This window comes from Eubalaena glacialis, chromosome 5 (genome assembly GCF_028564815.1).
Source record: "Eubalaena glacialis isolate mEubGla1 chromosome 5, mEubGla1.1.hap2.+ XY, whole genome shotgun sequence".
Taxonomy (NCBI): domain Eukaryota; kingdom Metazoa; phylum Chordata; class Mammalia; order Artiodactyla; family Balaenidae; genus Eubalaena; species Eubalaena glacialis.
This window is the reverse complement of record NC_083720.1, coordinates 13383648-13398942: the sequence shown is the minus strand read 5'-3', so window position 1 is coordinate 13398942 and position 15295 is coordinate 13383648. Positions and strand designations below refer to the sequence as shown.

Here is a 15295-nt window from a genome sequence, read left to right as displayed (position 1 = left end):
AGTACCTGTGTATTAAGTCACAAAAAGCCATTCCTCAAAATATTTTTTGTACAAATTTTGCTGTACGTGGATACAGCACAAAAATGTCTTACTACAATTAATATAATTCCTTAAAATGTAATGGGGTATTGATTGCCTCGAGGATATTAGTAAAAAATGTTATTTCAGTTTAATTTGATCAAGACCAAGGAAGCAAGAAAGACATTGCTTTACCTATACCATGGGATTTGCTTTTCTGTCTTATTTTGACAGTTGGAATATAGAATTACCACAACATGGCACAGTTTACCAGTGCTGCACAGCCCTGTGACTCTCAAGTTTGATTCTGGGGTCCAAGGCTTACTGATGAAAGTGAATGATCCTTTCTTTGATGATCCCAGCACTACCAGGCGAAGCAGGACTGCCTTTTGATGGAGTATGAAGGTGAGAAATTTTCTGTTTTGAGTGCCGAAGCTGAGAGAAATAGAGAGCACATGTTGTGATATATGGCAGTGCTCTCTTACAATATCTGTTAATCCTCTCAGAGTTTCCAGATACCTCATGCTACTCATCCCACGTATCTGAAAATGCAGTGACATGGAAAGATGAGGTCAAAAACTGTGTGACCTGGAACTGAGATTTTTGGAATGAACAGTCTATATCTGGTAGGTATTTAAGAAAATTATCTATGAAACAGTATTAACAATTCATGTGAAAATGTTAGTTCAAGTAATAAATATAGATAATTGATTTGTTTCAGGTATTTAATGGCATTTGTAAAGCATGCATCCTTAAATTTAAATTGACAGTGTTCTCTAAGTTCTAGTAACTATAAAACTGTACCTTTAAAATATTTTTTGGTAGTCTTGTGATTCTTATTTCTAAAAATGTAGCTATATATTTTGAGAAAGATTTTTCATCCAGATATTTTATGTTTCAGTAATTTATAGATTTCATCGAATAAGTTAGGGAAAATAAGGTAACCTTTTCATGGAATCATAGTGTATTGGAACTCTGCCTGTGAGGAGTCTAGAAGTCTGGCTACCTTAAACATACCTGTGTCTACATCTGAGGCCTCTTGACTCCAAATCCAGAACCTTCCAAGATATGCTATTGTCCTGTTTAAAAAATTCATTTCTTCAACTACTAGAATTTAATGAGTAGAAATTCTTTCTCCAGAATCTCTCTTGAAACCATATTTACCACTTTGTTGTGGACATGAAAACCTGAACATACCCTTTCTTTATCCCAGACTTCTCACACCTGAATCTGAACTTGTCTTTATACACAATCACTTTTATTTATGACTTTCCAGTTTCTGTTATTCTCCAAGTTACCAGCTTTGAGATCCTGATGTCATCATTGACCTCTTCATTTTTTTGCCCCCACAAACAGTTATCAAATCCTGCTGATTGTTCTTTGGGGGTATCCCTTGAATATGTCCCTTCATTTCCATCCTCAGCATGACTTCTTGAGGACTGTCTAGACTGTTACAGTATGGTTTCCGACGGGTTTCTGCTCCCAGCATCTCCCTGATCCTGCTTATCCCACACACAATGACCTGGCTGGTGGTCCTAAAACACCACTTTGATTATGTCACTACATTTTTTCAAGAAGATTAATAGCTCCGTTTTGCTTGCAAGGTTAAGCCCAAAATTGTTAGACTGCTGTTCAAGGCCTTTGATTGGCTGCTCTTCAAACTGTGTTCAATTACTGTTCTTCCAGAAACCTCTGCCTCAACCAAGCAGGTCTGCTCGTTCTAACTTAAATGATTTGAACCTTTGAACACATAGAATTTCCCTTTCTTTCTGCCTACCCAAATCCTCCCTTTTCAACCTGACTAAAATGTCATCTCCTCTGTGAAGACTTCTAAGATAATCCAGTTCTTGGTGATTACTCTATCTTTTGAACTCCTATAATATATCTATGCTGTACCATTCATGAAAAAATTTATTATATACTGCTTCATGACATTTGCATAACCCCAAATTGAATTTTCTCTATTATTTTTGACTGCTGTTTCAATTCTTAGGTAATGTCTGTTTTCCTCATTATCTTTAAAACTCCTAAAAGGCAAGAACATGTCTTTTCTGTTCCCTGAGTGGATTTACCGTAAAGCTAATGAAACTTATGCTTCAGGGCCCCTTACTTGCATGGTTCCCTTCTAATGTCCCGTGTCTACTTTTGTTTTGATAATTTTGTATTTTTTTCAGACAGGGTCCTCCCACATTGTTAAACTTCTGGCCCCGTAAACCTTGGGTCCAACTCTGAATGGGAATGATAGCTAACAATTAATATTCATTTTGTGCTTATGTTGAGGCACTGTTTTTGCTGTAATATTTCTGTTTAGCTACAGATAGAAAGAACCCCCCTCCTCTGTGCCACTCAAACCCCAATATAATAAATTATATTAATTGCCCAATTTGTAATGACAAAGAATACAGAAATCTGGCAGAAGCAAGCACACACAGAGCAGGAGAAGATACAGGATCTCTCTGAGCAGCTTCCTTTGGCCCCCAAAGTCTTGGTAATGGCACAGTCCCAGCAGGGCTCAGTCATGAAGGCTCTGAGAAGGTGAATGATTTATTATGCCATGGCCTTTTATGGTTGGGATTTATGTTATCACTCAAGAAAATCTTATACTAGCAATAATGTGTCCTTAATCAGAAATATTTGGAGACATTCTGAATTCTCTTCTCAAGTCTCATGTGGCATCAGAAGGTCATGTCGGATGTGGACGTAGAAGAATGGAGACATACCAGTGCACAGGATGCCCTGAGCAGAATCTCTGTCCCCCGCTTGACCACATTCTGGCAAACACTTTATAAGTACTGTTCCATTTAATCGTCCCTGCAATCCTGTGAGATAGGTATTGTTACTATCACCATTTTACAAATGAGGAAGCAGAGGCTCAGAGAAGGTCATTATCTTGCCTGTGATCACTCAGTGCATAAGTAATGGAGCTGGTACTCAAAAGGCCAGCTTGTCTGATTTTAGAACTGGAATTTTTTAAATTCCTTACTAGATTGATTACAGTAGATGAATTTGTTTGTATTATCTTTTAAAAAAATTCTTTTTGAAATTCTCTTTATTTATTTAATCCCTCAAGTCTGTTCGTTGACATTAATTTTGAAAAATATGCTGAGGGGGAAAAAAAAGGTTCCAGTGAAAAATGTTTGGAAAACACTGCAAACTCTATTTGTCCCTTGGAGAGTCACTATGAATATTAGCATATTAGTAATTCCCAAATCCTTCAGAAAAGAAATCTGTTTCATATTATTAACCCAACATACATAAACATATTTTCCACTTTTCGGTAATACTAATAACAACAATGGCAACTAGAATTTATTAGGTACTTACTACATGCCAGACACTATTCTAAAAACTTCATATATTAGTCCTATGATGTAGATACCATTTTTACCTGCATTTGACAGATTAGGAAACTGAAGCATAAAGCGTTTGAGAAAGTTGTCCAAGGTTACATAAGTGGCTTAGGCACAATTTGAAGTCAACTACTATTCTAAGCTGCCTCCCGCATTTAATACCTACTATCTGTAGAAATTCTGTGGAATTAATGTTTCAATGAAATCGCTTCGGAAAACAATTGAAACATTACTTTGTATGGACAACATATAAATTAACTTTTAATATTCACAAGGTCCCGAGAATGTTACATCGAGTTTTCTGAAATAGTTTGCAGTAATGTTGAATATAAAACTTTAATTTTATAAGGTACTAGATTATCATTCTTCAGAATATGACTCTTTACAAATGTTTCCTTTCTTGACTCTTCGTGGATTAAATTTCTCAATATGATGATTGTTTTTTATTTGCAGTTGTTGAATCGTTTTTGTTCGAACAGCAAGACTAAACAGCACCTGGAGGTGGAACTCTGCCTGTAAGTTCTCTCTTTTTTTTTTTAATAAATTTATTTTATTTGTTTATTTTTGGCTGTGTTGGATCTCCATTGCTTGGCACAGGCTTTCTCTCATTGTGGCGAGTAGGGGCTACTCTTCATTGAGGTGCGCAGGCTTCTCATTGCAGTGGCTTCTCTTGTTGCGGAGCACAGGCTCTAGGCATGCGGGCTTCAGTAGTTGTGGCACGTGGGCTCAGTTGTTGTGGCTCGCAGGCTCTAGAGCACAGGCTCAGTAGTTGTGGCACACGGGCTTAGTTGCTCCACGGCATGTGGGATCTCCCCGGACCAGGGCTCGAACCCATGTCCCCTGCATTGGCAGGCAGATTCTTAACCACTGTGCCACCAGGGAAGCCCTGTAAGTTCTCTTTTAATATACACAAGCTGCTCACTGCTTTAGGCTAACTTTCCAAATAGTTTTAAAAATCATTAAATTCATAAAGCAATTATACTCCAATAAAGATGTTAAAAAAAATCATTAAACTCTCATTCTATTTGGTTTGAAAAATATGCATGAGTCCCACCCATATTTATTATTGTAGACCTCATACGAAGTTAGAAGCGTTAAAGTAGGTAGACAGTGCATTTCCACTGAAATACAGAATCACACAGGTGATTGAGAATATGATATTTCCTTAAGGCTGACCCACTTCCTGATTTAAATTCATCATGATTGGTGTTTTTTCATGAAACTAGTCTCACAGGTCTCAAAATCATAGAGAGCTTCTAGTGTAGTTCTGATACCCAATGTTTTTTTAGGATACTTATGATTCTAGTTCAACTCCACTAAGTAAGTTCTTTACACACATACACACACACACACACACACACACACACCCCTTACATTTTATAGACTTTGTCTTTGAGTTAACAAGCAAACAAAGTTTAGAAGGTAACTTCCTAATGTGATGAGTTCTGAGTTCCAAAGCATTTGTTTTAAACTTTAAACTTTTAAAATTTAAAGCCATCTATTTAACTCCATCCAGGGCATCACCCATTTCTACACAAAGTCCAGACAAGGGTGTATGGATTCTTCTGGCCCTTACTGTGCTGGGCAAACAATATTGATATCTGTAAAGATGCTCAGTCAAGGATTATGGTTTAGAGACAAACTGCATGGCTATAGCTTTAAAGAAAGAAAGAATTCTTTAGACAGTCATTTTGGATTGTTAAATACAATTTTATCACACTTAAAAAGCACTTACCACATTCAGTCTATTTGAATCCCTTCACATTTTGCCTGGTGAAAATGCTATATTGGACTTTCCTCTGTGACAGCCAGTCATCTAAGTATGTACTTCACCTCCTCAAATTAACCTCACCCACAGATTTCTCTCTCTTTCTTTTGGTAAAAGTTGTTCCTTAAAGTGCTTATTCATTTCTGTCCTCTTATCACAAAGCTTGTTTTATGATTTTCTTAGATGCAACAAATTAGCAAATTCAGTTAGGTGTAGCTGAGTCACTGAACCTATACTTTTTTTAAAAAAATCACATATTTTGTGTACGTTTCTCCTTTGATGATAAAAGGAAATCATATACATTGTGAAACACTTAGGAAATAATAAAAGGCACGTACACAAATAAAAATCAACTGTAATATTACTACCCAGATGAAGTCACTATTCACCTTTGAGTGTATAACCAGGCATCTAAATAGCTGAATATGACCAGCAGGTTGGTCTTTTTTGTTTGCTTGTTTGTTTTGGTTTTGTTTTTCCGTTTCTTTACTTACAGTGTGTTTTTACAATTTTGAATTTAACTGCTTACACTCAGAGTGCTTCTCATAGTTTCAGTGCATGCCTGGTCTGCATATTTGAGCATGAGATCTCTAGAATCACAGGGCAAACATTGTTTTTGAACATATTATCATATTGTCATAGAAAACACGCAGAAGCAATCAGCATTAGGTTCTTTCTGTCTCAAGTCCCAAGCTCCCAGTCAGATACTTTGCTTTCCATTGCATTCCTTTCCCTTAGAGGAAAAAGGGTAAGTGGCAGAGGGAAACCACCATGCTATTCTTGGCTTTGGCATTACTAACATTGCTAAAATACTTCATCAATTTGGATGTGTACACCTGAACTTTTGTGCATCTATCGGGCAGTTCTGATCCTCATGTTTTTTCTTTGAAGCAAAGTGTGAGATGATAAAATAAGCCAGTCAATGAGGCGTTTTCAAGCACGGTATTGTTTTTGCCAAGTCATGCTGGTGAAACCTGAGATCTGCTAATTGAGCATCAGTTGTTTTAGATAACAACAGAAGCAGCAATAATGACCAACAATGCTTACATTAGTTTACACAATGCTTACATTGTGTCAAATGCTCTTCTAAGCACTTTTCACATGTTAAATCCTTTAGCCATACCATAATAACATTTTACAGGTGAGGAAACATATCTGTTGAATAACTTAACCAAGGTTTCACAGCTAGTAAGTAACAGAGTCTAAATTTGAATTCAAGAAGTCTGGTTTTTAAAGTCCGTGCTCTTTAGTCCCTGTGCTGCTTCTGTTGATAATAACTATATTAACTTGAGTTGCTAAGATAATTTCTTCAAAATGAATCAGTTATTTTCTTCACTCTTATTAATTGTGTGGACATTCACATCTCGAGGAGAATAGTTTCAATGAGTAAAACCCAAATATTTTGTAGTTTTAATCATGTAAATGCATAAAACATTAAAAATAGAAAACAAAAGTTGAAAACAAGTCGAAAATCTTGAGTATTTATAAGACTTTAAATATTTTGATTTATAAATTTATACTGTGCCTCTAGATATTCTGTGACTAAGTAAATTGAAAGTCTCCTGTATTCATCAGAATTCTTTTATTTATAAGTGAAAGAAATACAACTCAAGGAAATTTGAGCAGAAAGAAAGAATTGTTGGCTCAGATACTTCAGAAGATCAGAGGTGAACTAGCTGCCCTACTTCAGTTTGCCTCAATCCAAAGATTAGAGGTGATGACAACAAGTATTTCTCTCTTGCTCTTTTCTCTTCTTACACCTCCATGTCCTACCCCTCCCCCCCATTCACCTCTAAATCCTTTCCACATCTATGTGTATCTGTGTTGTTCTTTCCTCCTATAGAGAGGGGCTTCCTTTATGAGGTGGTGGTGAGGGAGGTGACTCAGGCAATTGGAAATTTACAACAGTCCTAACTTAGCCACCTTAAAGGAAGCAGATTTCTTCTTCCTGCTTCAGTATGTAAGGAGGCTGTGACACTGTCATTGCCAGCCCTGCCAGAACCACATAGTTTGAAGGGTGAGGAGCAGTTCTTCAAAGGCAATGAGGGTTCTGAGAAAAAGGGAGAAGGAAAATCTGGCAGTGAGAAGTGTTTGGTGTTCATTTTATTTTCACATCTCCAGCACAGTCATTATATAGTTCTTAAATGTAAATCCTATGGGTTATTAAAATTCTTCACGTTTTCTTTCTTTTGTTCCACCTGGGACCCTACCTTTTGGCACATTTTCTGGAGGACTGAATGGAAAAACAAATGTGCATAAGCTATTTTGCCATATATCAGGAACTACTAAAGTATGTTGTTGGGAGATAAGATTGAAATCATTAGCATTTTAATTTCTTCTGTTAAAAGAATTTGTCTTGTGTAGTCCTGAGAGTAATAAGAATATCAAGAATTTATCATTTTGGGTTTTCAAGTTCTTATGTGTTAAGGCTTCTCTGAATGTCTTAATGGTATGCTTCATTAACTCAACCACATTTATTGCCACTTTGAAGATTTTATTATTTATATTATATAAAGGTAGGCATTTTACTGTAAGTAGTTATTGCCTATATTGTCTTTCTAAGGCAGGATCTTGGAAGGAACTAGATTATCTTGATATGTTAGAAGTCCTGCTTCGCTTAATCTTAATAGAGCATTCGTCCATGTGGTTTATAATTCTTGAAATGAATGCCTGTAATAAAGAAAATTAAATTACTTTAATGGAAAAATATGTCGTGATTACTGATTTATTTATTTAAAATACTTTTTTTAGTACTTACTATGTTCCAGGCATTGTTTTAGGCACTGGAGATACAGTAATGAAAAAAAAATTGGCAAAAAGTCCTTTCCTCATGGAACATTTATTCAGTGAATTATAGTACATAGGTTATAATATGAATGGTTGTATTATTGACATCATTTTATAGATACTATGTGATTGACTTATAAATAACATTTATTGAGGACTTAACGGTATGCCAGGCTCTGCTAAGCATATTGTACATATTACCTTATTGTCTTCACCTGAGAAGGAAGTATTATTATTTTGTTCATTTTACAGGTGAGGTATAAAAAACTGAGGTACACTAAGTATCAGAGCAGGGATTCAAACACAGACTCATCTGACCTGGAAGCCTGCAATCTTAACCACCATGCTGCATTGCTTCCAGTGCCCAGGGCATTGGCAGCAACACAGTGGGGCTAATAAACGATCATTGCATAGAAGTATTTCTGAGCCATACTTATAATAATGGCATTGTGTTAGGCACTAGAGACAGTAGAAGGATGAGCGTGACAAAGTCCTTTACCTTATTTGCTTTAATTAAACTTATTAATAACTTGGAGGGAACTGTTAACTAAGATGTCTGTGAAGTGACAGAATCTGTAAAGTGCAGATATAAATATAAGTATGGCGAATGTCAACAGATGTCATGTTATAAATTAAGATAGTAAATTACTCCATGATTATAACATGAATCAATCAAATCGTCTAAAACTACTATAAATGATGAATAAGAGGAATCTTCAATTCCAATAAATTAATCTCACAACCATGGGACATAATTTTTTTCTATACTCTGAATCTAGAGCTTGCCCTCTAGATTTTCAAATATATTTGTTTGAAAGATTTTGTGGTTATTTCTTTGTTTTTTAAAAAGGGTAAGGATACGTGAAATTTGGTATTGTATAAAAATGATAATTAAAGAAAATTTTTTCTAGGTACTCAATGCATTTCCCAGTAATCTATTCCTTGGTTCTAAAAGTTGCCTTTTCCTTACCCCTTCCTTTCCTTTGCCTCATTCTGTCTGGCTCTTTTTTCCTGCCTCCTACTTTCTCTCCCTTGTCCCAACTTTTCTTTTCCTATCTGGCTTAGAATTGTAGAATACTAAGGCTGGAAGAACCATTAAGGTCCATATATTCCAAAGTTTTATTCAGTTTAGAAATTGCTCCTTCCGTCTTGTTGTTGGAGCAAAAGTTGTTTTCCAACCTTTGATGGAAAAGAAGATATAGTGTTGGAAGGGCAGTAACCTCTAAAGAATATCATTGTTAGAAAGTAATTTTCCATATTTAATTGAAACTCACTTCTATATACTTCCTAGATGCTGTTCCCAGTTTTGCCTTTTAGATGAACAAAAACAAGTTTATTTCTCATCTATGTGATAAGTTGGGCAAAAACCTAATCACAGGGCCACATCCAGCTGCAAGGGAGGCTAGGAAATGTCACCTCTAGCCAGGCAGTCACAGGCCAGCTAAACGCAATACTACCTATTATTAAAAGGTAGCAAGAGAGACTAGATACTGATGGACAATTATAGCAATAATACTGCATGTATAAAACAGGAAAACAAGTGAAACATAAACATCATGTTCTGTGTTCTGTGATGGTCATTCAGGTACAGCCACAAGAAGAGACCAAGGGGAAGCTCAGAAAAACAAAGTTTATTATACTTATAGGTCCTGGAAACAGAAGGCATGGCATAACATGAAGAGCAACATGAGAAAACACTAGCATGGGTCAGGAGCCAGAAGGGGCAGAGGTGAGGGGGGCGTGTAGGCTTGGATTTTCTGAGAGAAAGGCAACGCAGGGCATTGTAAATAGGTCAGGTTTGGCTTGTTTGAAAAATTTTGGCAGGCTGTAAGCTCTAAGGTGGTCCTTAGTTACCTGCTACCTGGCCCTGGGATGATTAAGGCAGAGGAATACTGCCTCCTGGGTGGTATGACCAGATAAAGGAGGTATGGCTCTGGATTGATTAGTTTACATATCAAAAGCATGCTGGGAACACAATGAGGTATTACCCCATACCTTTTAGAATGGCTGTTATCAAAAAGACTAGAAACAATGAGTGTTGACAAAGATGTGGAGAAAAGGGAAGCCTTGCATACTGTTGGTGGGAATGTAAATTGGTAGAGCTACTATGGAAAACAATATGGAGGTTCCTCAAAAAATTAAAAATAGAACTACTATATGACCCAGCAATTCCACTTCTGGGTATTTATCTGAAGATAATGAAAACACTAATTTGAAAAAAATATATGCACATGCATATATGCGTATATCCCCATATTCATTGTAGTATTATTTATAGAGCCAAGACATGGAAACAATCTAAGTGTCCATTGATGGATGAAAGAAGATGTGATATATATGTACAATGGAATATTATTTAGCCATGAAAAAGAATGAAATCTTGCCACTTGTGACAAGATGGATGGACCTCAAGGACATTATACTAAGTGAAATAAGTCAGGCAGAGTAAGACAAGTACCTAGTGATCTCTTTTATATGTGGAATCTAAAATTATCTATCTATCTATATTGATAGAAAGATGGAGAGGGAGATAGATAATCTAAGCTTATAGATACAGAAAACAGATTGGTGCTCCAGAGGTGGGGGGGGGGCGTAGATGGAAAAGGGAGAAATGGATGAACTGGGGTTTTCTTGCTGTTTTTTTTTTTAGTTTAAATAAATTGAATTTTTTTAAAATTAAAAAAAGAAAAAAATTAAATTAAGATACACTTTTGTAATTGTTTCTAAAAAGTGTGAATTCATATGCCTTAGATGTTTCTTAGAGTATCAATGAAGTGATGGAAAAATGTAGAAAGCATATACAATTTTTTTTCAAAAAATATATTCTTTATTATTTTTACCAGTCACTATAAATGATATTTAAAAAATACAAATAGTACACATTACTATAAGAACTTAAACATGTAGGTCAAATAGTGCTAAATTGAGTGTCATTATTTGGTCCATTATTACAAGTGAACAAGTATGGTAAATAATAAAATTTAAAGAAATTAAGTATTAAAATTCTTCAATTTAACTTGCTAATGTTACAACTTTGAACACTACTAATTTAATTTTAATTTCTAATTTTAAAGACATCATTATTGGGAACCTGAATTATTAAGAAATACTTCTAAGATGTTCATTCCTTAACATTTTTGATGAGGGAGTTTAGTTTTTGACCTTGTAAATATGACATTTGCCGAGTATGTACTTAATTCAGACTTTGGTTGAAATACACACATCTCTTGTGTGAAAGGCAGTAAATCAACTGAGGCTGGATTGATGCTGATACTTTACCAACTCTGTTTTGTGAGCAGAATATTTTAGTATACTGTGAACAGTGTGTTAAACATTATTAACATGAGTCTAAATAACTGGTCCTGAAATTAATGTTCTTTTATCTGACAACTTCTCCTATTAATAGAAATAGAGCTGAGAGGAGTTTAAGTCAAGATGGCAGAGTAGAAGGACGTCCACTCACTTCCTCTTGCGAGAGCACCAGAATCACAACTAACTGCTGAACAATCATTGACAGGAAGACTGGAACTCACCAGAAAAGATACCCCACATCCAAAGAAAAAGGAGAAGCCGCAATGAGACAGGAGTGGGGGCGCAATCACAATAAAATCAAATCCCATAACTGCTGGGTGGGTGACTCACAAACTGGAGAACAGTTATACCACAGAAGTCCACCCACTGGAGTGAAGGTTCTGAGCCCCATGTCAGGCTTCCTAACCTGGGGGTCCGGCAATGGGAGGAGGAATTGCCAGAGAATCAGACTTTGAAGGGTAGCAGGGTTTGATAGCAGGACTTCGACAGGTCTTTGGGAAACAGAGACTCTTGAAGGGCACACAAAGTAGTGTGCACATTGGGACCCAGGGGAAGGAACAGTGACCCCAGGGGAGACTGAACCAGACCTACCTGCTAGTGTTGGAGGGTCTCCTGCAGAGGCGGGAGGAGGCTGTGGCTCACCGTGGGGACAATGACACTGGCAGCAGAAGTTCTGGGAAGCACTACTTGGTGTGAGCCCTCCCAGAGTCCACCATTAACCCCACCAAAGGGCCTGTAGGCTCCAGTGTTGGATCACCTCATGCCAAACAACCAACAGAGAGGGAACTCAGCCCCATGCATCAGCAGACAAGCGGATTAAAGTTTAACTGAGCTCTGTCCACCAGAGCAACATCCAGCTCTACCTACCACCACTCCCTCCCATCAGGAAGCTTGCACAACCCTCTTAGATAGCCTCATCCACCAGAGGGCAGACAGCAGAAGCAAGAAGAACTACAATCCTACAGCCTGTGGAATGAAAACTACATTCAGAGAAAGATAGACAAAATGAAAAGACAGAGGGCTATGTACCAGATGAAGGAACAAGATAAAACCCCAGAAAAACAACTAAATGAAGTGGAGATAGGCAACCTTGCAGAAAAAGAATTCAGAATAATGATAGTGAAGATGATCCAGAACCTTGGAAAAAAATGGAGGCAAAGATCTAGAAGATGCAAGAAATGTTTAACAAAGACCTAGAAAAATTAAAGAACAAACAAACAGAGATGAACAATACAATAACTGAAATGAAAAATACACTAGAAGGAATCAGTACCAGAATAACTGAGGCAGAAGAATGGATAAGTGACCTGGAAGACAGAATGGTGGAATTTATGCCACGGAACAGAATAAAGAAAAAAGAATGAAAAGAAATGACAGCCTAAGAGACCTCTGGGACAACATTAAATGCACCAACATTTGCATTATATGGGTCCCAGAAGGAGAAGAGAGAGAGAAAGGACCCAAAAAAATATTTGAAGAGCTTATAGTCGAAAACTTCCCCGACATGGGAAAGGAAAGAGCCACCCAAGTCCAGGAAGTGCAGAGTCCCAGGCAGGAAAATCACAAGGAGAAACAATCCGAGGCACATAGTAATCAAACTGACAAAAATTAAAGACAAAAAAAATTATTAAAAGTAACAAGGGGGGCTTCCCTGGTTGCGCAGTGGTTGAGAGTCTGCCTGCCAATGCAGGGGACACGGGTTCGAGCCCTGGTCTGGGAAGATCCCACATGCCACGGAGCAACTAAGCCTGTGAGCCACAACTGCTGAGCCTGCGCGTCTGGAGCCTGTGCTGCACAACAAGAGAGGCCACGACAGTGAGAGGCCCACGCACCGTGATGAAGAGTGGCCCCCGCTCGCCGCAACTGGAGAAAGCCCTCGCACAGAAATGAAGACCCAACACAGCCAAAAATAAATAAATAAATAAATAAGTAAACTTAAAAAAAAAAAAAAAAATAACAAGGGAAAAACGACAAATAACATACAAGGGAACTCCCATAAGGTTAGCAGCTGATTTCTCAGCAGAAACTCTACAAGCCAGAAGGGAGTGGCACGATATATTTAAAGTGCTGAAAGGGAAGAACCTACAACCAAGATTACTCTAACTAACAAGGATCTCATTTAGATTTGACGGAGAAATCAAAAGCTTTACAGACAAGCAAAAGCGAAGAGAATTCAGCACCACCAAACCAGCTCTACAACAAATGCTAAAGGAACTTCTCTAAATGGGACACACAAGAGAAGAAAAGGACCTACAAAAACAAACCCAAAACAATTAAGAAAATGGTAATAGGAACATACATATTGATAATTACCTTAAATGTGAATGGGTTAAATGCTCCAACCAAAAGATACAGGCTCACTGAATGGATACAAAACAAGACCCATATATATATGCTGTGTACAAGAGACCCACTTCAGACCTAGGGACACATACAGGCTGAAAGTGAAGGGATGGAAAAAGATATTCCATGCAAATGGAAATCAAAAGAAAGCTGGAGTAGCAATTCTCATATCAGACAAAATAGACTTTAAAATAAAGAATGTTACAAGAGACAAGGAAGGACACTACATAATGATCAAGGGATCAATCCAAGAAGAAGATATAACAATTATAAATATATATGCACCCAACATAGGAGCACCTCAATACATAAAGCAAATGCTAACAGCTATAAAAGAGGAAATCGACAGTAACACAATAATAGTGGGGGAATTTAACACCTCACTTACACCAATGGACAGATCATCCAGACAGAAAATTAATAAGGAAACACAAGCTTTAAGTGACACAATAGACCAGATAGATGTAATTGATATTTGTAGGACATTCCATACGAAAACAGCAGATTACACTTTCTTCTCAAGTGCACACAGAACATTCTTCAGGATAGATCACATCTTGGGTCACAAATCAATCCTCAGTAAATTTAAGAAAATTGAAATCATATCAAGCATCTTTTCCGACCACAACGCTGTGAGATTAGAAATAAATTACAGGGAAAAAAACTTTAAAAACACAAACACATGGAGGCTAAACAATATGCTACTAAATAACCAAGAGATCACTGAAGAAATGAAAGAGGAAATCAAAAAATACCTAGAGAGAAATGACAACGAAAACAAGATGATCCAAAAGCTATGGGATGCAACAAAAGCAGTTCTAAGAGGGAAGTTAATAGCAATACAATGCTACATCAAGAAACAAGAAAAATCTAAAATAAACAATCTAACCTTACACCTAAAGGAACTACAAAAAGAACAAACAAAACCCAAAGTTAGTAGAAGGAAAGATATCATAAAGATCAGAGCAGAAATAAATGAAATAGAAACAAAGAAAACAATAGCAAAGATCAATAAAACTAAAAGCTGGTTCTTTGAGAAGATAAACAAAATGGATAAACCTTTAGCCAGACTCATCAAGAAAAAGAGAGAGGACTCAATTCAATAAAATTAGAAATGCAAAAGGAGAAATTACAATGGACACCACAGAAATACAAAGCATCGTAAGACTACTACAAGCAACTCTATGCCAATAAAATGGACAACCTGGAAGAAATGGACGAATTCTTAGAAAGGTATCACCTTCCAAGACTGAACCAGGAAAAAAGATAAAGTATGAACAGACCAATCACAAGTAATGAAATTGAAACTGTGATTAAAAATCTTCCCAAAAACAAAAGTCCAGGACCAGATGGCTTCACCAGTGAATTCTATCAAACATATAGAGAAGAGCTAACACCAATCTTTCTCAAACTCTTCCAGAAAGTTGCAGAGGAAGGAACACTCCCAAACTCACTCCACAAGGGCACCATCACCATGATACCAAAACCAGAGAAAGATACTTCAAAAAAAGAAAATTATAGACCAATATCACTGATGAATATAGATGCAAAAATCCTCAACAAAATACTAGCAAACAGAATCCAACAACACATTAAAAGGATCATACACCATGATCAAGTGGGATTTATCCCAGGGATGCAAGGATTCTTCAGTATACACAAAGCAATCAATGTGATACACCGTGTTAACAAATGGAAGAATAAAAACCATATGATC

At 36.8% G+C, this 15295-nt stretch overlaps 1 long non-coding RNA gene across 1 annotated transcript in view; it reads left to right on the top strand.

Moving 5' to 3' along the window:
* The first annotated feature begins 253 nt into the window (after window positions 1–253).
* LOC133091914 (uncharacterized) overlaps window positions 254–15295 on the top strand; it is a 31827-nt gene continuing 16785 nt past the window's right edge. Inside the window, exons 1-3 of the long non-coding RNA XR_009701001.1 lie at window positions 254–423; window positions 525–644; window positions 3822–3883. This is a non-coding gene — a long non-coding RNA (uncharacterized LOC133091914). The remainder of the gene's footprint in view (window positions 424–524; window positions 645–3821; window positions 3884–15295) is intronic.